The sequence below is a fragment of the Pinus tabuliformis genome, chromosome 4_2 (assembly GCF_031772625.1).
Source record: "Pinus tabuliformis cultivar Carrire ecotype Pingquan chromosome 4_2, CPIR1, whole genome shotgun sequence".
In the NCBI taxonomy this organism is placed as follows: Eukaryota; Viridiplantae; Streptophyta; class Pinopsida; order Pinales; family Pinaceae; genus Pinus; species Pinus tabuliformis.
Genome location: NC_142304.1, coordinates 533,830,685 through 533,855,110, shown reverse-complemented (window position 1 = coordinate 533,855,110; position 24,426 = coordinate 533,830,685). Strand labels below are relative to the sequence as shown.

At 38.1% G+C, this 24,426-nt stretch overlaps 1 pseudogene; it reads right to left on the bottom strand.

Annotated features, from left to right (window-relative positions):
• Positions 1–501: 501 nt before the first annotated feature.
• LOC149170397 (putative E3 ubiquitin-protein ligase ARI8 pseudogene) lies at positions 502–1,224 on the bottom strand (annotated as a pseudogene).
• Between the last annotated feature and the right edge of the window lie 23,202 nt (positions 1,225–24,426).

Below are 24,426 nucleotides of genomic sequence, written 5' to 3'. Positions count from 1 at the left end.
TGGAGTCTGGAGGGAAGAAATGTCAAGAATAGGTGGCGGGGATAATGGTTCAGGTTGCGGAGCTGATAACCAAAGGAAAGGGACGGGAACCAGGAGTGAATGGGCAATTGCGGCAAGGTGGTGGAAGAATACAAAAGAAACCGAGCAAGGGAAATAGAAGCCATCTGAGCGTGGAGTCAACCAAGCAGAATTGGCAGTGGGAATGTAGAGCAAAGGACAAAGGGAAAAGTATAGCACAAGGAAGAGGTCGGCAATGAAGAGGGTGAGAAAGGGTAGGACTATCCTCTTATTTGCTTCTTTCCATTCTCGTGAGTTGCATTCTATGAAACTATAAGTTGGAGATTTCCAAGAAACTATAAGTTGCTATACGTGTCAAGAAAAATTCTATTGAAATACAAGACACTGGAATGAGATTTAATCCAATTATCTATGCAAGCATCACAAACCAATTTTTATGTGGTCCCTCTAGGTGCTAAAACATGTTGAATAACTGCATCAAAGCTAAGCCAGAATTGAACCTTGCCCAACAAAGGGAAAAATATAGCACAAGGAAGATGTCGGCAATGAAGAGGGTGAGAAATGGATGTCGCAGCCTATTGGACGATGAGACTCCTCTAAACAATTCCAGCAAAATTTATGTGAACAATTGCAGACAACCTCCTCATGAGTTACATTAGAATTAGCAGAGTCAACCTCCACACAGTAGCCACAGTCTGGCGCTGGACACCATTTAACCATACTGTTTTGTTCAACATATGACCTCACAAGATAGGTTCTATATTTGTTCGTATCTTCCTCAGATAACCCCAGAGAAAAAACCATGTCTTCACTCACAATGGCACGGCATCGTGGACCTTGATGTGGACATCGTAGGTTGAGGCATCCTGCACCATCATGATTTATTGATATGTGAATAAAAGTTCGCCAACAATCTTGGCAAAATAAATGGTCGCAGTACTTGAGTGACTTCATGTCTCTGATCTTGAAATCATAGAAACATATCGGACAGGTCTCATGTTTATCGTCCGGCTGCAACAATAGGCCCACAGCATTTCTCAATAGGTCTGCAAACGATTGATCGTTGGCATTAACAGAATTCCAACCGAAGTGACGCAAGAGAATAGCTGCCTCAGCTTCCGAGACAGCCAGCACAGTGGAAACACTTTTGGTAGCATTGTGCAGACGCTCACCAATGTCGTTCAGACTTAAAACCGTATATTTCATCTGACCGTGTTCAAGCAGGTTAAAGCTAAACCGCAATGTTGTCAAGAAACTGCGTCTCCTTACCTTTTTGTACTAAATCAATCTTTGCTTGGCTGATATTTATACTCATGTAACTTGGCGCAGATACCAAAAACCATTCATGAGCCGACATGGGTGATTATCCGGTTGATTTTAGACGTAATTTAAAATAATGCTTACAACCCAAAGTAAAGCTGTTTCCCCGCCATCTATTTGTCATTATTAATGAATCACAAACCCTAACATCTACCAAATATATCTATGAAAGTATAGTGAATTAAAATATTAAATTTTAACCAAATTTTTCTTGATATTTCTTCTAAATATGCCAAAAATTTCACCATTTGAAGTATCACATAAAAAATGTAATGAAAATGTAAAAGTGATTCATTCAAAGTATAAAAACCCTAAGATTATATGCTCTCATACCAAATGTTATAAGCCAAATACATAAAATTCAATAGTTCACACAATGTACAACAATGTGAGCATTAATGACAACCCAAATATAGATAATAATAACAGAAATGCCTCAAAATACCTCAAATAGATTCATACATTGAAATAACATCCATACCATCCATAGTGAATACATCATCGCTATATACACCAATCCACACATTACACATGCAATCCCTTCATTATTAGGATGATCCTATTACATATACATTTACATATTCCATAGTAAGGTAGAGAATGCAAAATATGTTCATTTAAGGCCTCAAAATGACTCTTGATGTTTTTGACTTGCAATTTTCCAAACTAGTACTGCTGGAAAAAATAGTCTTGTGGATTGATTCCTCCACTTTTTCTACTTTGAAAGAATCAAGATGGATGAAAAAGAAGATACTCATCCAATCCAGATCATACACCCCCATTTTGGGAGGATTTTGTTCCCAAAAGCATCTACTGAATGAGGTGAGTATATTTTGATGAAAACTTGACTAAACTGAGAGGGTGGGGGTCACTCAGTTTCATACATTCATGGACATCAAAATTATTTTCTTGTAGCTGATTGTCTGAAAAATTAAATGAGCATATTAAAACATAATTACCAATAGATTTAATATGCCAACATCAAGTAATAAGTTAACCTAAACATCACTTATCTGGATTAAAGGAATAACCTCTTCTATTTTTTTCTTAGCTTGAAACATATCAACATAAGTCTAGTCACACCTCAAGTGTTTTGTTAGGGGAGAAAGATGACAAGTATACCAAGCTTTTGATAATATGGGTTAAACACATTCCCTCGTGTTACTCCGTTGTGAGCAAGCCTATTGAGTAACCCAACAGAGTCACCTCAAGGAGATGCAAGCATCGCTTCATTGCCAGAAGACCTGTTTAATACCACGATGAAGTCGTTTGCATCACCTCATTGTGGAGGAAGCCTTTCTCTTCTTTAACCTTTATTTTATTTCCTTAAAGGTATGCTTGAAGCATTTATTGAATATTTGTAGTACAGGTGGAAGAGGCATCGTTACTTACTGAGAACAAGAGAGGTTGTTCCTTGTTTAAGCGATTTGAAATATAACTGAAGTTAACATGTGCATTCTGAAGTTTTCTCCTCTCCCTTTTTTACTTCGCATATTCAAGATATCGAAACACCATTAAATACAAGGCTTTGTCGGAATGAAAGTCCTAATAAAGATATGGGCTTTGTTAGGTCCCTATAATACTAGTGTATTCCCTTATTATTATTGTCATTGTAACCCTTACTGTTATTGGTGTCCCCATGTTGTCCCCATATTGTTATTATTGTGCCCCATAGAAGCCCACTATTGTTATTGTTGTGTTCAGTATGTTTCCAAGGACCAACTTGGTCATTTGTGAGGCTCCAACATCTAGGATACCAACCTTGTCTTCTCAAGGCACCAACCTTGTGTTTAGGAGCACCAACTCCAAGGACACCAATCTTTCCAATTCTGAGGCACCAACCCCAAGGGCTCCAACCTTATCTTGTCAAGGCACCAACCTTGCTTGTTTGAGGGTCCAACCTTCAGGGCACCAACCCTTTGGGCTCCAACCCACTGCTATATTTTGTCTATATATGTTTGATAGTAATTCTCTGCTCCCAACATCTTCTTCACTGAATTCTGTCTATCTACACCTTCACTGCTACATCAATGACAGCCTGTCTTCATATGAAGGAGTCTTCACAAATCTTCATATTGCCCTAATAGAGTCTACAAATTTATCTCATGATGATTTCAAATAGGCATGATGATCTCCAATAATGTTTCCAAGATTTGTTGAAGCTTTCCAACAAGATATTTGTGCTAAGCCACAACGTATGCACAAAAGGAATTCTCTATTTTCAAGTCTCTGTTCTTTACTATTGTGGTAACTGTTTCAAGCGTGACTGCTTCTCACTATTCTTGCTATCACGATCTCTTACTTCCTAGAACCAGACCAACAAATGCTTTAATGTCGGTGCTGGCTACTGCTCCCTTCAAACGATCTCAGATGAAGCTTTATTTTTCCCCTTCACAAAATTGTTCTTCAGGTTGTGTTATGTACTTGATTTATTAATCACAGATCTAAGCCTTTCAAAGATTAACCCAATCAACAGAATTTATTTGTCCTTCGGCTTCCTCCTGTCCTGCTGGACCTTCGGTTTCCTCCTGTCCTGTTGGACCTTTGGCTTCCTTCTGTCTTGCTAGACCTTCGGCTTCCTTCTGCCCTGCTAGACCTTCAGCTTCCTTCTATCCTGCTGGACCTACAGATTACTTTTGTCCTTCTGCTTACATCTCTTTCACTCGATCTTCGGCTTCTTTTGTATCTTCATCGTCTTCCAAACCTTTGGCTTCTTGAGCTTTCGACTTCTTCTTTCATTCACTTGACCTTCCGGATTCCTCCATTCCTTCAATTTCATGAGTTGTGAACTATTACCTCTTCTCTATGATAGATGCCCGAGATACGTTACCCATATGGAGGTCCCACATGCCACGTCATCACCTTTAATTGTGATCGCAACTTCATGAAAAAATGGAGTTACTCCTTTAATCCTGCAAACGAACGCTGGTCCCACGTGAATACACACGACCGGATGCCAAATAAAATAATCTTGTGTCCATAAACTTCTTGGGTCCACTTAGTCCCAAGTCTTATTGGATTAATTCTCCACTGTCGATCTCATCATTAATCCGACGGTTGTTGATCCACCCGATCAAAAAACCTAATAGCTGATACTACATCATTTGATCAAGGCACGTTGGATCCAATGGTTCACAACGATATCGGTCGGGGAACATTCACGACACTTAACTGCCCTTACGGAGCCGATAAGGATTATAAATCCTTGATCTATAAAATTTCGAGTCTGTTTTGAGATTAACGTCCGATCACTTTATGACCCGATATCCATTGGGTATATGAGGTCATCAAATCTATGGCCTGCGGGTCTTCAACTAGTACATGGTTTAAAAACAGGTCTAACCCTCCCCGTTGACTGTGACGTTTCATGACTAGGATTTAGCGTGGTTCTTCAACTACGATCAAACATCCGTACACTCCTAACCTCCGCTCTTTCGATAACTGTTGCTCCAGTGATAACTCTTCACTGTTCTGCTCTTCTGATAGCTGTTGCTCCTATGGCTTATCTCCTGTGACCTCCGATAACTCTGTTTATGCTCCTCCACTCTTTTCTTCATATCGGTTCTTCTTGGGCATATATTACATGTGATACTTCCGATATGTCTCCTCCGATGTTTTCTTCTTTTCTCCTCTGATATCGTTGTTGCTCTTCATTCTTCTGATAACACTTACCCTTGGGCATATGTGATAACTTGCTTCCTTGATGGCTTCTGATGAACTCTTCCTCTTATTCTTTGGCTTCTTGCTCCTATTGCTTTACTGGATCTACTGCGTCATTTGCTGTTAAATTGTTGTTCAATTGCTGTTCAATTGTTGTTCAATTGACCTCCTGCGTCATTTGTTGTTCAATTGACCTCCCGCTGTTGAATTGTTGTTCAATTGACCTCGCATCATTTGTTGTTCAATTGACCTCCTGTTGTTCAATCCACTTGGGTCCTCCATCTCATCATATCATCATATATCAAACTTTCATCACTATGAGAATTATGACCAATGGGCATCAATGGGCAATCATGTATCAAAGAATTTGTAATCACAAACACTGCTATATTGACATCAATGACAACCTAGATTAACATGTTCATTTTATGTAATGTAAAGGATGTTTCCCCCTCGAAGAGACTACTTTTCAAGTCGTTGATCTATCTCTTTCTTCTATTTTTATGAGCTTGTTGCATAACAATTGGTATGAGAGCTTTGGATTCTAGGGTTTCACTGCTTCAAATAGGTCATCGTGGAATTTTTGCTATACATTTTGTTTCTAAAAAGCTTCAGAAGCTGAAATTGAAACCCATTTGAGCCAAAATCGTGACAAACCTCGTGACCGAATTTCAGATCTTGTCTCACTATAGTTTCAAAGATATGAACTGAGGAAGTTAGTCTGTTTAGAGGCTCCTAAATTCGATCTCAAACATGTCAGCATGGGAAAATCGTCATAACTTTCTCTTTGACCATCAGATTCCAATTTTGTAAGAAGTGACAGAAAGAGGACAGACTGTAGTTTGTTGGGTATCATTTTCGGAGACGAAGGTAGACATCATGACATGTGGCACGTTGTACAAGTTCGCTCTATTGAGGTAGTCTATTATTCATTTTTTCTATATCAAGATACATTGTCCATTCATTTTTCAAATTATTGGCATGAACCATCCCTTCGTTTTTCCAGTTAATTAATAATTTTCAAGAGGGTTCTCCATTGTTGGTTGATATTTTTGCCATATTCCAGTGCTTCCATGGTAACATGACTCTATGGATATGGAAGCAATATTAAATCTTGATTGTATTATTCGGCCATGATAATGGGAACAAATTCTAGAAATAATAGTGTCTTACTTAGGGGAGTAAATTTAAATTTAGGTTATGGTGCCAAATTGTGTTCGAAAAACATCCTTGTAAAAAGGTGCCCTCTATATATTTAGTTTCCCAAATAGAGAATTATTTCATAAAATGCTTATTTGGTATTCTTTATTCATTCATGAATTACCTAATTATTTGGAACAATCATTTCTAAAGAGACTGTGTTAAAGAAATCTATGTAAATATTATTCATGTAGATTTGTACAACTGATTCCACCATATTTGAAGCTATGGAATTGTAATGAATGTGAAAGGACTAGACGTTAGCCTTTATATATCTCCATGTGGTTCATTGTTTTAGATGTTAGCCTTTATATATCTCCATGTGGTTCATTGTTTTAGACGTTAGCCTTTATATATCTCCATGTGGTTCATTGTTTTAGACGTTAGCCTTTATATATCTCCATGTGGTTCATTGTTTTGATATTTGTATGCGATTTTGTTTTAAAGTTGTTCTTTTCAGGAGGGGTATATGCGTTGAAGATATTTCCACCAATGTGATGTTGCATTTTGATCCACAGTCTATAAGGTAGTTATCCTTTAATTCTCATTTTATTGGTGAAAAACTGGTTTTCCATAAAAGATTTGTTATTTACAATGGTCCTATGCAAAATTTTCTTCATGGTTTCTCCACCATTTTATGATTTTCAATCCAAAACTCATGCAAAGTCCTGTTAACTCTTGTACCAAAATCAAATTGCATGCAAAACCCACTGCATGCAAACTAGTTTCCTTTTTCGGTAAGGCATGTTTTGAGGAAAATTTAAGCCTTAAAGAGGAAAGAAATTTCAGTAGATAGAGGCAAGACATAGATAATATCCAGGCAAAGGAGAGGAGGAAGTGAGTACGACAAGGAGCCCAAGTTAGTTTCAGGCCCCTAGTCACTTAGCTAAGTAATTATTTGGAACAATGGTTTATGAAGAAACTCTGCTAAGGATATCTATTAAGGTAGATTTGTACAACTCATTCCAACATATTTGAAGCTCTGGAATTGTAAAGAATGTGAAAGGACTAGATTTTAGACTATATATATCTCCACATGATTCATTGTTTTCATATTTGTATGAGATTTTGTTTTAAATTTGTTCTTTTCAGGAGGGGGTATATGCTTTAAAGATATTTCTACCCACTTTGATGTTGCATTTTGATCCACATTCTACAAGGTAGTTATCCTTTGAAGTTGAAATCCCATCATATTTCCACTAAAAAAATGACAATAAAAGCAACACAAATGCACACAATGAGTGTCATTTCCTTCACTTCTTTCTCTAAAATCAAATTGTGCTTCTCTCTTTTCTCTACATCCAAATTATATGATTCTCTGTGTCTCTTTCTTTCTTCACACCTCGAGGCAATGCCAAGAGCCTATAATTCTACCTAGAATGGAGTTATCTATCTCATATATGGATGGGTGTGTAAAGCTACCATCAATGTGAATAAAATGAGTGCTTCTCAAGTGGTGGCATTCACTTTGGAGACATCCTTGCATGATTCCCAAAAAGATATCCAATAAGAGCTTCTCCCTACCTAATAAAATTTCCCTCCACCTTGAAAAAGGTTGATTAGTTTTCTCATGCAGATTAAGTCTTGGATTGAGGCTCATCACTATGAAACTCATGGAATTCAGGTGGTACAAGCCGTAACAAAATGAAATCTATTTTAATTTAACGAGCAATTTGAAACAAACCATAGTCATTGGGGCTTTAGAGTGTGTGATTCTATGAAAAATTATCAAGTATGGTTTTAATCATAAACTAGAATCAAGTTATGTGAAATTGAATGTCCTTACTAAGGTTTTCTATTGCCTTTAGGCAATTTGACTTAATATAGGTTGTGCACTCCTTCGTTTTTGGGTATGATAGGTAGTCATAGTCCACCACGATGATGTTTGTCTTTTGATTTGGAAACAATGCTTAGTGCTAAGGTTCTGGGATGAACTCTGGGTGGTAAACCATAACTTTCATCAAGGCAAGTTACAAGAGGGATTACTTGGAACCAAGTGAGACGAGTTTTCTCCTCAATTTTATTTATTTTTACATATTTTTTTGAGACTAAGGCAAATGCAACAAAAAATATGTAAAATCTTAGATTACTTTCATATGGAATTTTTAAAGGTTTGTGAAATTCTATTCTCTGGCAAGAAAAACAATATGTGAAAAGAATAAGAATTAAAAAAATACACAAAAATATGAAGTTTTAGATATCTGGTTTAAGTGATAAAATCTGCAAGGAATAGTTGTATAATTCCTTGTGCTCTATTCTAGCTATTTTTTTATTGTTTATGGATTAACATGTTATATTTATTATTTTCATCAATGTTATTGGTTTCTCTTTTGGCTAGATAATTTAGGGCCTTCTTATCTGAAGTTTTCCAATGAAAGTTAGAGCTGAAGGAAAATGTGAAAATGAGCCTCCCCAAATAGTGGAGATGACAATGTTTGATTACTTTGTGAATAGAAAACAAACTCCTTTAGTTGATTCAGGTGATGTTTTGTGCTTAGATTTAAGTAGGAAAAAACAGCCCAATTATCTTCCATTAGAGGTGAGTATGATACTATTCTATGTATTATGCAATGGTCGTTTAAAAAAAACACAATTACACTAAAATCTTTAGGTGCCAATATATGCTAGTGAAGGCTTGAAATTGTGAACTTTCTAGGTGTCCATATATACCATTTCCATGGAAAAAGGTAATTAAATTATATGGTTGACCTTTATAGAAGGAGTGGATTAAAAAAACACCAAGTCACTAGCCATTCTACACTAGAATAGTTGCTTTAAAAGGACACAGGAATGAGATTTAACCCAATTATCTATGCAAGCATTACAAACCAATTTTTATCTAGTCTCTCTAGGTGCTAAAAAATGTTGAATAACTACATCAAAGCTAAGCCAGAATTGAACCTTGCCTAACTATGAAGAACTTGTTGCTTCCCACTATAGAATCCAACCCCTTTAAACATTAAATTGACAAAGATATAATGTAATTTATTAAACTTATACATGAATGTCATAAGACCATTTAATATAACCTCGATAAATGAAATCACACATAAAATATAAATATAAATCATCACTTTTTTATTAAAATAGATATTACAACATACAATATTATTGAACTAGTAATCAATCACAAGGATTTGGGTGCCCTGAACCAAGATCCTTATTATGTTCGAACAAAGATATACATGAATAATATGATAGAGATAATAAAAATTAATCTTCGAGGGAAAAGAACTACTTAGACATGCAGATGTGCTTTAATCCACTTATCTATACACAGGCCAGAAGACAAGTCCACGTGTTGGATAGATACATCAAAAGTAACACTTCATGAAAATTGAACCTTGCATTACAATTTAAACTCCAAGTTAAACTCTTTGCTTCCAGCTATGAATTTCCATTGAAAACAAAGATTAACCCTAGGTAAAATCACACATTAAATATAAATATAAATCGTCACATTTTATTAAAATAAATAATCATCAAATATTAATAAGAGACAATAATATTGACTGTATAATCAATCTAAAGGATTTGGTTGCCACAAACGTCCAAGATCCTTATTTTTGCTGGAACCAACAGAGATATGGAAAAATATGAGAAATATTAATCCGAGTCCACCGGCCCTCTTGCACTACCTAATAATAAGTTACACCTGATTCTAATAATAATTGCTTCTTCATGCGCACCCTGCTCATGCATTAATCCGACCATCATCGGGTTGCAACAATAGGACCACACCATTCCTCACTTTCTCCTCACTTGCAAACCATTGTTCGTTGGCATTAATAGAATTCCAATTGAAGTGACGTAAAAGAATAGTTGCCTCGGCTTCAGAGATAACCAACAAAGTGGAAACGCTTTTGGTAGCATTATGCTGACGGTCACGGACGTCGTTCAGACTTAAAACCATATATTTCATACGTCTTTTATTGTCATCATGACGGCTGCGTGCTATTTCCACCATGCTTTCATATCTCAATTCTTCATATTCATCAACCCCTTCATTTTCCCTTTCATTGCTTTTGCTGTCATATATCTCGTTATCATCGTACAATGCCATATTGGTGGAGATCGAGTAGATCAGAGTCTGAGAATATTTATTTTCGCAGCCTCGCGGAATCGACAGAAACAAAACGTTCTGTCCGCTTCACTTTTTTGTACAAAATCAATCTTTGCTTAGCTAATATTTATAGTGATGTTCCTTAGCGTATATACCAAAAAATATTGAAGAGCCGACTTTGGTCATTATCTGCCTGCTTTTAAATGTAATTTAAAATAATGCTATTCTATTGTCATTATTACTTTCTCTGAGAAGAAGCATTCCATTTATTACCGATGGTATATGAGTTTCACACAAGACCATTGTTATTGTTGAATTGAGGCTTATGTGATCCAGAATAAGCATACGATAGAGGTTTATGTGTAAATTACATCATCAATCATTTGTCAACCCCTATCATTTGTCCATAAATGGTTGATGATGTGATTTACGGAAACCCCTATCATATACCATTCTCATTATTTTCATTTCCATAAAAAGAAAATAAAAAAATTAGTGATTTTTTTTGCTTTATGTGGAATTAATATGTAGTTTCTTTTGCTTTAAGTGGAATTAATTTCTTAGGTTTATCTTTAGTTACAAATTTTTCAAGCGTTTCTTTATTTCCTCGATAATTTTTTTACCATGAAGTTATTGATTCTTAAATTTAAAAGATCGTTTGTTTTATATTTTAATAAAAAATTAAATTTTGTATATTTATATATATTGTGTACAATAATTTACATTTCAAATATAAAGTGTACAACAAAGATATGTAGAAATTTGAATAATATAACACTTATTCACAGAGATTATCCTGATTATACACTATTTGCGGAACGCATGCATAATACATAACCTCCTCTACCATTGATCATCAATTTGCGGAATTAAAAAAACAATCGCATGCGCACATTGAAACATCAATCACACATATCAACACAGTATGTAATGGGGAAAGCATACAACTGAAAACCCCCAACTATCTGTATATTATAACGATAGAGAACATGTAACAATACATAGTACAATACTCCTCACAAGTACTCAGTACTATCTCCACATGCTACACACAAACTAGCTCAGATCTGAACAAGTCACGGGTTCGTATCTCCTCCACTGTTTGCTTGCCTCTACTGCGCAATCCAAGTTGAGAATAGATCAGATTCAAGTTCGAATTCGCTTGGCTTGTACTGTGCAGTCCTCATTGGCAATCTCAATCAATGATTGTTCAAATATCATGCATAACTATAGTCACAACTAATAGTAGTCTCACCCTTTCACCCACCTCTAACACTTGTCTCCACTGAACTGTACATGCACTGAGTTAACTAATGTATTCTTTAGTTGATTTATGAGTTAATAATTAGTGAATTAATTAACAATTAATTCACATCACTCATCACTAGTGTATTTGGCAGTTAGACTAAATACAACTAGTTCAACTAAGTCAAACTAAACACAACTCCATCAACTCCTCAATCAACTCCACCAAACTCAATCACTTGAGTTCTAACTGAATTCCATCATGCGATAGCTCAACTAACCCATAGGAAAAGCATGTTTCCTTCTGGTAGTTGCATGTGCCACATCTGTAGCTTGAACTGAAGTGCTGCAAGAGGATAAGATAATGTTTATAGTCCAAATATTATTAAGAGCTAATAATATTCGACTCTTCTATTTTTTGACTCGCAGTCTAAAAATAGACTCCACCCACATGTCTAAAAATAGAGGTCCATCTATCTTTACCAACATGACCAATCATCCATAAATAGCATCCTGCGACTCATAGACCATGATCCATATGTCTAAAAATAGACTTTGCACCAAAAATAGCCTGTGGGCCCACTTAGTGAAAGCGACTTCTTTTCACTAAGCTCCATCATCTTGTTGCATTTTCAACACTCCCTCTCAACAAGATATGGATTATCTGCAACCCCTATCCTGCCTCTGTGGTATTCGAATTTGCTCCTGGTGAGCGCCTTCGTCAAGATATGAGCATCCTGATCCTCCGTGGGAATATATGAAAGTAACACGATTCTCCGCTGCACACAATCTCTGATATGATGGTACCTGATGTCGATGTGCTTGGATCTATCATGAAATACTGGATTAGCTGAGAGTTTAATGCAACTCTGGTTATCACAATAAATCACAGTAGGCTCCAAGTGTGACCCAAACAACCCGACCAGGATCTTCCTCATCCATATAGCCTCGCATGCAGCCAAACTTGCTGCCATATATACTCGACCTCTGCTGAACTGAGTGCCACAGATCTCTGCTTCCTACTGTACCAAGAAACTGTTGTTGACTCGATACTGAAGATCCCTCCAGATGTGCTCTTTCTGTCTGTTGGGCTCCCTACCCAATCTACATCTGTGAAGCCACATAGCTTCACCTCATCCTCCTGTCTGTACCACAATCCAGATCCCGATGTGCCTCTGAGATAACGCAATACATGCTTGCCTGCCTTCCAGCAGAGCTTGGTTGGCTTAACCATAGCTTGTGAAAACTGGTCAACAGCATAGCAAATATCGGGTCGTGTATTGACCAGATACATAAGCGACCCCACAAACTGTCGATAAACAGTAGCATCCACTACCTCCGCTAAAGTAGCATCCTCCTTCCTCCAACCGCCAGGAAGAGGAGTATCAACAAACTTGCAACCATGCATGTTGAACTTCTCGAGTATCTCCCGGGCATACTTACCCTGAGAAACAAATAGTCCATCACTGCACTGCCAAATTTCCAATCCCAAGAAATAATGAAGGAGGCCCAAGTCCTTCATCTCAAACTCTCTAGCAAGATCCTCCTTGCATGAAAGTATCAATAGCTCATCTCCCGTCAAAATCAAATCATCTGCATAAAGTACAATGATCAACAACTTACCCTCCACCACAATCTGGTATAGGTTAGGATCTGCCTCACTCTTGGAGAATCCAAGTTCAGTGAAATAACTGTCTATCCGTGTGTACCAAGCATGAGGTGCTTGTTTCAACCCATACAGCACTCTCTTAAGCTTGCACACATGCGACTCGCTACTGAAAATCTCAAAACCTTCGGGCTGCTCTATGTACACCTCCTCCTCAATGACTCCGTTGAGGAATGCAGCCTTCACATCCATCTTATGGATGTGCCACCCCATCTGCACTGAGAGAGCAAGAATCGTCTGTATGGAAGAATACCTTGTGATAGGTGCAAAGGTCTCCTCATAATCGATCCCCTCTATCTGTGAGAAGCCTCGGCAACAAATCTTGCCTTGTACTTCTCCACACTCCTGTCAGCTACCTGCTTCACTTTGTAGATCCATCTCGAACCCACCACTAATTTCCCCTCCGGTCTTGGGACAATCTCCCATGCACTGTTTCTGACAATCGAATCATACTCTTCCACCATGGCATCTACCCATGCAGGATCCTCCACAGCTTCCTCAAAAGAGGATGGCTTAGTCACGACACATTTGCTCACAAGAGCCATGTATCTAGTGTACCGAACAAGTGACTGTCTCTGTCTGCGCTGTGTTGTAGGTGGTCCTACAACCTTCTCTGCATCTTGAGCCAGTCGCTCAGCTTCTGTAGTGCGCTTTCGCCCTCTAATGGTTGGCGCTGCATGAGTGGTCTCTTCCACTCCATGAACTTCATCTTGTGGCTAATCCACATCCTGAAGCTCATCCTTAGGAACTAATAGCTCTTCATCTGCATGCAAGTGTGGCTCCCTCTCAAGTGAACACTTCATGGCTTTCTCCTCCTGAAATTTGATATCCCGTGTAACAACAGTCTTGCGACTGTCTGGCAAATACAAACTATAGTTGTGGGGTGTATCAGTGTACACCACAAATATCCCAACCTCTGCGGTAGGCTCCAGCTTCTTCCTGGCATCCTTCGTCACATGCATGTAAACAAGAGAACAAAAAATCCTCAAATGGGAAATATCAGGCCTCTTATTAGAATAAGCCTCCTTGGGTGTACTCATGCCAAGTATATTGTGAGGACAATGGTTCTGCACATATACTACAGTATTGCATGCCTCCGCCCACAAGTGAATGGGTAGGCCCTGATCATGCAACATCGCCCGTGCAGCACCCACGATCGTTTTGTTCTTCCGCTCAGCACCTCGTTCTTCTATGGGTTATGGGGAGCTATGAGCTCTCTTCGAATCCCTTCTGTGCTACAGAAATCCTTGAACTCGCCAGAGATGAATTCACCACCATTGTCGCTCCTAAGAGCCTTCTCCTTCTTCCCCAATTCCTTCTCGACTAGTGCTTTGAACTCACAGAACTTTGAGTATGTCTCGCTCTTCTTCTGCATGAAGAAGATCCAGCACTTTCGAGAGAAATCATCAACAAAGATCACATAGTACTTTTGCTTTGCTGTCGAAGATACTGAGAAAGGTCCACACACGTCTGTGTGAATTCTCTCAAGGATCGTCGTGGCATGACTATCCTTCTCGTGAAAGGTGGCTTTCACAAATTTTCCCAAAGTACACCCCTTGCACTGATCTGACTGCGCAAGAGTGCCTTTAGGAAGCCCAGTAGAAATTTGTTGCAGTATCTTCAAGGCTCCATGGTGAAGGTGGCCAAATCTTCGGTGCTACAGCTCGCCATCATCCAAGCTCACCAATCCTTCTACCTTGCATGCCATTGTTGTGGAGTCATCTACATGCAATTGATAAAGGTTCTTGACTCGAACCCCTATCTTCCAGGTTTCTCTAGTTGTCTTACTGTGCAGGAAAGCCTTTCCCTCACTGAAGACAACATCATATCCCTTGTCTTCTAACATCACCATAGAGATAGGTTTCTTCTTCAATCCTGTAACATGCATCACTTCCTTCAATACGAATGGTTTACTAGACTCCCTCTCAAGGGAAATGGTACCGATATCGGTCGCACTATATCTACCATCATCGCCCATCTCGATGTGCACTCCAAGATCTTTCTCATCCAGATCAGAAAACAAATCTCGATCTCCTGTCATGTGAAAAGACACACCACTATCCAAGAACCATACCGATCTCATCACACTTGATACCAAGCATGCGATCAGTGAAAAATCCAACTCAAACTACGAGGCTAAGGCCTCTCCCATTGCATATCTAGCAGCTTGCTTATTTTTCTTCTTCTGCGGACAATTTGTGGCATAACGTCTGTGCTGGTGACAGTGAAAGCACTTCACCTCGGACATGTCCTGCTTCTTTGTTAAGAAATTTACTGCATAACATAAATAATTACTGAGAGGAATAAATATAAAAATAACCAGCAACAACCTTAAACACATAAACACAAATGTTTATTCGGGAAAACCCCAAATCCGAGTAAAAACACAACCTAATAAGATCTCATTCGCATTAACCAAAACCCTGGCCAATCTGACCAAGTGAGCCTTCACCCCTCACCTCCAGGTCTTGCATTACAATGAAGTCTTTCCAGCCTTTTATAAGCTCCATTACATATAATACCACAGGCAGAATACTATGGGTGCACAATACCATGTGCCCCAAAACCATCACTGTTTAACCTGGTCAACTTTGACTCTATCCTGAGTCAAGTTTACCTAATAATTCCCCCCTTAAACTTGACTTGGGGTTCCTTGACTAACTCCAGCCAAACCTGCTAAGTGAGACAATCTCGCTCACTCTAGCTCTTACCCCCCTCAGAGTTTTTACTCGGAGTATTGTTAACCCGACATTCCCCTATCACCTAGGTCTAACTCAGACTTTACCAGTGATCAACGAGGGGTACACATGCCTTACCAGGTCTTACAGTATTATGCCCATTTACATGCAATAATTTCGACTTCATTAATTTTTTTTTTGTTTATTGCTGCTGCGATTCTGATCCATCCTCTCTCAATTTGATTTGCTCAAAAACTTTTATCAAACCACTCCCACTACGAGCCCAACGAGAACCTCGTAGATTCTAGCACTAGTGGCCTCAAGTAGCAGAAAACAAACAATTTTCGAAGTTGCATGAACAATTTTCTTCTGCTGACCTTCTTTAAATAGTCGCATGAATCCCGAACAATTCGTGAGCATGTTCCAAACCGGTAAATATCGCAAATGCACTGCGATCCCTGGCAGTTACCGCATTACCTTCCGCACATTCTCCTCGAGGTTCTTCCGCGTACGATTGTTCCACCATTATTTTCTAGACCCAAATCTGTAAAAAGGTTGCATTGATCTCATCAGGCACTATAAACCCCTGGCATCAAAGAATCCCTTTGAAGCCAATATCTGGCTCCGATACCAGTTGTTAAGAAATTTACTGCATAACATAAATAATTACTGAGAGGAATAAATATAAAAATAACCAACAACAACCATTAACACATAAACACAGATGTTTATCCCGGAAAACCCCAAATCCGGGTAAAAACCCAACCTAATAAGATCTCATTCGCATTGACCAAAACCCTGGCCAATCTGACCAAGTGAGCCTTCACCCCTCACCTCCAGGTCTTGCATTACAATGAAGTCTTTCCAGCCTTTTATAAGCTCCATTACATATAATACCACAGGTAGAATACTATGGGTGCACAATACCATGTGCCCCAAAACCATCACTGTTTAACATGGTCAACTTTGACTCTATCCTGATTCAAGTTTACCTAATATTCTTGCCTTTCGCACCTGAATGAGAAGCTTTCTTGTTCTTCCCCTTCTTTGCATTGGCAGCAAAAGCGCAATTTTATTCATCAGATGCCTTTGATGAAGATCCGTCCCTGGTATTCCACCTGATCTCCTCTTGCACAAAATCAGACCAAAGTCTCTCCCATCCTGACAATCTCTCCCAACCATTGACAAAGTCCTGATAAGAATGCCAACTCTTTGGAAGACCAAGGAGAGCCAAGCTCACCAAGTCCTCATCATCGACAGTCACGCCCACACTTCCTAGCTCATCCCGACATTGGGTGAACTTCGTGAGATACTTGGGCATACTATCTCCTTTCTCACACTTAATGTTTCTGAGTTTATCCCTGAGTGCCAACTTCCTCTGGTCGCTCTTGCTTTGGAATAAATTTGTCAACGCTTTCCACATCAAGTATGGAGAAGCCTTTCCATGTAGGCTGGATACAATGTGATCCTTCATGCTCTCCAACAGAATCCTTTGACACTTTGTTGTCTTCATTGCCAAGCCTCAACTTGAGCAGCATCAGTAGGCTTTGGGACCTCAGCATCTATGAACTCCTTCAACCCATTTTCATCTAACACTACCTCCATCTTGTCTTTCCATGCAATATAATTCGAGCTGCCTTCAAGGGCATACTCCAATCACAATCCGTTGAAAGACATTTCAACTTTGACACCAAGAAAACACTGCTGCAAAATCGAATTCCACCAGCTCAAAACTCAACCGCTTCTGATCTAAAATTCGCGAGAACAAAGTATTTCTTGTACAGAGATTGACTGTATGGGCATTTAACGGATATCTCATCTTCCAAAAGAAGGATGAATCCAGAGGCTACCTAGCCCGATTACAGACTCCGCCTGAAGAAATAAAATGTAATCACTTTCAAAATAATAGATCTGATGATCAACCTCGCTCTGATACCATGTAGAAATTTGAATAATATAACACTTATTCACAGAGATTATCCTGATTCTACACTATTTGTGTAATTCATGCATAATACATAACCTCCTCTACCATTGATCATCAATTTGCGGAATTAAAAAACAATCGCATGCGCACATTGAAACATCAATCGCACATATCAACACAGTATGTAATGGGGAAAGCATACAGCTGAAAACCCCCAACTATCTGTATATTATAATGATAGAGAGCATGTAACAATACATAGTACAATACTCCTCACAAGTACTCAGTACTATTTCCACATGCTACACACAAACTAGCTCAGATCTAAACAAGTCAGGGGTTCAAATCTCGTCCACTGTTTGCCTACTTCTACTGCGAAATCCAAGTTGAGAATAGATCAGATCCAAGTTCAAATTCCCTTGGCTTGTACTACGCAATCCTCATTGGCAATCTCAATCAATGATTGTGAAAATCTCATGCACAGCTATAGTCACAACTGATAGTAGTCTCACCCTTTCACCCACCTCTAACACTTATCTCCACTGAACTGTCCATGCACTCAGTTAACTGATGTATTATTTAGTTGATTTATGAGTTAATAATTACTGAATTAATTAACAATTAATTCACATCACTCATCACTAGTGTATTTGGCAGTTAGACTAAATACAACTAGTTCAACTAAGTCAAACTGAACACAATTCCATCAACTCCTCAATCAACTCCACCAAACTCAATCACTTGAGTTCTAACTGAACTCCATCATGCAATAGCTCAACTAACCCATAGGAAAAGTGTGTTTCCTCCTGGCAGTTGCATGTGTCACATCCGTAGCTCGAACTGAAGTGCTACAAGAGGATAAGATATTGTTTATAGTCCAAATATTATTAAGAGCTAATAATATTCAACTGTTCTATTTTTTGAATGGCAGTCTAAAAATAGACTCCGCCCATATGTCTAAAAATAGAGGTCCATCTATTTTTACCAACATGACCAATCATCCATAAATAGCATCCTGCAACTCATAGACCATGATCCGTATGTCTAAAAATAGATATAGTCTAAAAATAGATATAGTCTAAAAATAGACTTTGCGCCAAAAAGAGCCTGCGGGCCGACTTAGTGAAGGCAACTTCTTTTCACTAAGCTCCATCATCTTGTTGCATTTTCCTCAAGATATTAAACCTTGATTCTTAAATTTAGAAAATGGTTTGTTTTATATTTAAATAAAATATTAATTTTTGTACATTTATTTATATTTCTTATAATAATTTACACTTCAAATAGAAATTGTAGAACAAAGATATTAAGCATAGTCTATAAATAATAGTGTTTTGCATTTTATCACACTCATAATATCATTATTTAGAAAAATATAGGTGACACCATGCCATGAACACCAATGTTATGGCTACCCTCTCACCCAACATAGAAAATAGCTATGGTAGCCATGGTTAGGATAGAAAATGTATTTATCCCAAAGCATAAAGTCAAGATATTAATCTTAAATGAAAAGTATAAAATTAATAGATAAGAAACAATAGAAAGTAATAAATTTCTAGTTGAAATATCAACATAATGTGACATGTTTCCATACAGTCATTATCTTCACTTTTTCAACAAATAGAGATTGATGAGATCCATAGCAACTTCTTTTATTTGTAACTTATGTTGGGGGATACAGGCTTGCCTTGCCTTGTAGAGCTTTTGAGGTATTTGTGGAAGGGAGTGGTGTTGTGGCACTACACACTTTCTCTACTCATAAAATTTCAAAAGGGATACGACATTATTCCTACCTTTGCAACTATCAATTTGTACTTCTATCCCATTTAGGAAGTAGCCTCCAACCCTTCTAGCTTTAGTCTAGAAAAACCTATTTTCTCCTCCTCAAAAATTAGCTAACCAAGATCATTCAATATTATGGTATGAACAAATAGTAACAAATAGTCACGAAAAATGGGTAGTCACAGATAGTCATGAAATCATATCTACCTTATGTCACATGTATCATTCATTGTTAAAAGATGACCGATTACCAATTAGTAGACTCTACAAGGGAATTCCTATTTTTTATGCCATGTAAGATTTCACAAGTCAAAGCATATCAACACAATTAAATGGCATTAAAATATTAGATGCTCCTAGAAGTTTTCCATGTTATTATTCCCATGCTCGTGCTACTTCCACTTTCCATCTACTCAATTTCATAGATAACCTGACCATGAAATAAAGAATAACATTTGAGAAAGGAGTAGAAGCAAAGTTAACCAAATCTGAAAACCAAAGGGAAAGCACATAAGGCAAGCATAAATGATCATCAAGGTGGAAGGCAGAGCAATTAGGCAACTCTATAGCAAATGGTTTAGGGAACTGTGGCAACACTCATTCACAATACCAAAAAAATGTCAATACCAAGTGTTTTTATTAGAATAAAAAATTAATGTTAAGCAAGTAATTGTAGAGGATGCTAGAAATTCTTCATTATGAAAGAATTTTCCTCACAAATATGCTTTTTAGTCCTAATTTTTGCGCATCTCCGCCTTAGGAAGAGGGAAAATAATATTTTCAAATTGTTCATTGCTACCAAAAAACATTCCCAAGATTTTACACACTCGAGGAGAAATATATTATAACATTTTCCTTCAAGGTTTAGGTTTGATTTTTAATTCCCGTGTCGCAATTAATACTACGCATTGTATTGATTACTATAGGTCCTACTACCTTATAGAAGGGACAAATAATACCAGTTAAGATTGTTCATTACACTGTAACCATGAATGCCTACCCTATAGAAGATGGTGATATATTTATTGAACTATGAATGAGCTTGAATTATAGTACCCTTAAACTGTATAGGCTAAACCCAAGAGTAAAAAAAAAATTCAAGAAGGAGATAGATGAAATGGCGAATGCAGGAATCATCTTTCCAGTATACGAAGCAGAATGGATCAGCGCAATAGTCATCCAGAACAAAATGGCCACTATGGAAATAAGGGTCTGTGTATAGTACAACAACCTTAGCAATGCTTATGTCCATGACCCATTCCCCACGCCTTTTAATGATGAGGTCTTGTATAATGTTGCGGGAAATGAAACCTAATCCTTCACAGATGGGTTCTCAAGGTACCATCAGGTTCGAATAACAGAGGACGACAAGTAGAAAATAATGTTCACCACAGAATGGGGCTCGTATGCATACCACATCATGCCTTTTGGCCTAAAGAATGCACCTCTTGTGTTCTCTTGAATTATTATCAATGTTTTCAGAGACTACATTCACTGGTTCTTGGAGGTATACATGGATGGTTGGATAGTTTACAATCTATTGAAGAAGCATTCTAGCTTACTTAGAGTAATGTTCGATTAGTGCAGACAACTATAAATCTCCCTAAACATGAAGTGTATCTTTGCAGTTCTGTTTGGCACGTTGTTGGGATACATCATTTGCAAAGACAATGTTTGTGTGGACCCTGCAAACACCATGTTTTTGTGGACCAATTTTGCTTCCCATATACACAATTTTCGTAGAAATCAAAAATCCAGAGAGCTATTAGACATACGTTCTACCATACCTTTACCATGAATTATTTGAAGGCCTTTCTCTCCAATATTTCCAAGCCTTTGATGCCATACCATGGTATTTTCTCCAGAGACCACTAGATTTTCTGCTCCACTTTTAGGAACCACAAAACTATTGCACCCATTGATAACACTGCTACCTTGAATCTTGTACAGAGCTCCAATCCAAACTCCCTGCATCAATACCAGTGCTCCCTGAACCATCTTGTAGGTATATTTCTCGAACACTCTTTTTAGACCTACAACATCCATCTTGCTTACATAAATTAGATTTCTGACCAATTCAGGAATATGCAGAGCACCCGAAAGTGTTCTAATCCTTCTACCTTGCAACTTCAACTTGACTTTTCCATGAATAATGATTCTTGCCTTCCTGTCATCCCCTAATAAGACATCATCACCATCATATTTCTCATACTTGCATAACCACTCTCTACAGGGATTGAAGTGAAAGGATGCACCTGAGTAAATAAACCATGACTCATGATCTACATGTGTACTTGAAGAAGAATCCATGTACACATCCCCACCTTCATCTCAGGTGGTTTCTCGCACTGCAGAAGGAGCATCATCAGATCCCTTTCCTTTCTCAGAAACTTTAGATTTACAGTCCCTTTTGAAGTGCCTTTCCTTTCCGCATTTCCAACACACCTTTACAGGTTTTCCTGGAGATTTAGATCTCCTTCTAGATTTAAATCTGCCACTTGACGACTTATTTTTGTTTATGTTTTGCGACCATCCTTGTACAGACAAGGCATCACCATTTTGAACCTCCATATTTTTCCATCTCATCTCCTTTGACAACAAGGATGAGACTATTTCATCAAATCACAACGTAGTTGCATTGGTACATATTGCGACAACCAAGCTGCCCACGAATCTGGTAGAGAGCACAACAAACGGATGCATCTATCTTCATTTGAAATTTTAATATCAATAGATAGTAACTGGCCTACCAAAATATTAAAGGCATTCATATGCTCTGTCAACGAGTCTCCGTCTTTTATCCTTAGGTTATACAACATTTTTTGTAGGAATAGTTTATTCACCAGAGACTTAGATTGGTACAATGTCCCTAACTTATCCCACAAAGCCTTCGTTGAAGCTTCCCCTGATAAATTCAACAATACTGAATCCAAGACACACAATTGTATTGTGCTCTTTGCTTTTCGATCCAACTTCGCCAAGTCTTGAACTGACATTGTTGTTGGTTTAGTACCCAGATGTATCGCGATCACTAATCTTTATCCAGTAGTAGATCCTCCATCTTGAGTTTCCACAACTCAAAACTTTAACCATTAAATTTCTTAGTCTCTATATTTACATTGCTCACCATCTTCTTTCACCATAAGAATTGATCGTGCAGATCTCCTACTGAATAGGGTCTACCACATGCACGAGAAGAAAACCCCTCAACAAGAAAAGGTGTCCCTGATTGAACTGTTTGAAGCCTCATTTCCAATCAATTTGCTCATTTTTCTAGAGCCAATCATTATCCCTCCCACTCCTCGGTTTCTTGAAACCACGCAGCCTGCAACTTCCCCACAAGGCCACTCAGAAAAATCTATTGATAGCAACCAATCCTTTTAAAGCAACAAGAAATAACAGCAGAGTCTCCGCCAGGAACAAAAACAGAGCCGACAACACTTGAGATAGATGGTTGGGGCCTCTTGGGGCGTTTGTTTTGAATTTTGGAATTTGGAGGGAAGAAAGGTCACGAATAGGTGGTGGGGATAATGGTTCAGGTTGTGGAGCTGATAACCAAAGGAAAGGGACAAGAACCGGGAGTGAATGGGCAATTGCGGAAAGGTGGTGGAAGAATACAAAAGAAACCAAGCAAGGGAAATAGGAGCCATCTGAGCGTGGAATCAGCCAAGCGGAATTGGCAGTGGGAATGTAGAGCAAAGGACAAACGGAAGAATATAGCACAAGGAAGAGGTCGACAATGAAGTGGGTGAGAAAGGGCAGGACTATATTCTTATTTTCTTATTTCCATTCTCATGAGTTTCATTCTATGAAACTATAAGTTGGAGATTTCCATGAAACTATAAGTTGCTATATGTGTAAAGAAAAATTCTATTGAAATACAAGACACTGGAATGAGATTTAATCCAATTATCTATGCAAGCATCACAAACCAATTTTTATCTAGTCTCTCTAGGTGATAAAACATGTTGAATAACTACATCAAAGCTAAGCCAGAATTGAACCTTACCTAACTATGAAGAACTTGTTGCTTCCCACTATAGAATACAACCCCTTTAAACATTAAATTGGAAAAGATATAATGTAATTTATTAAACTTATGAGGATGATGATGATGGTTAACGTCCACTGAGACCAAAATGGTCTATCGGACCTATAACTTTCTTAGTTTTTAATTATCTGGCTCCTCGTCTTTCTTGGCGAGATTGGTGCTGTAGCTTTCTTTTTTTTCTCTACAGTCTTCCAACTTTCTTTATCTTGCATCCCCTTCATCTCTTCTGGTTCTTGGGACATTGGTGTTTTAGCTTCGCAATCTATTGTGTTCATCCTTTTGAAGATAGTCAGAGAAGAAGTTTGGTCTAGGAGATCTGCTTTGCTGTTAAATGAAGACTTATTTTGTGCAGTCGAATCCTCATAATTGTTGATTTATTGGGTGGGGCTTTCTCCATGTCTGTCTTGAGAGTTGTTTCTTTCCTGCCCGATTTCTTGTGATTCAGAGTTTTCTCCAGAGTATTCTTCTTTGATGACAGTGTAGTGTTCTTTTTATGCTCCTTCCCACCATGTAGATCTGTGGTGGTTGGTTCTAGCAGAATTTTTCAGGGAGGCTTTTGGACAATTTTTGACTAGATGCCCTATCTCAAAGCAGGATCGACATCTGAAGAGGACACTTTCGTAATCGAGTTTCTGGTTCCACACATAGTCTTTACTTGTTAGGTTTATTTTAGCCGGGAATCCGGTGCTAAAATCCATTTCCACACAGATGCATGCATAGGTGGTTCTTGCATATTCCTCTATTTCTGGGCACCTGCAGTAGAATTTCCCAATTGCATCTCCAATGGCTTTTAGCGACGAGAGATTCCAAAGA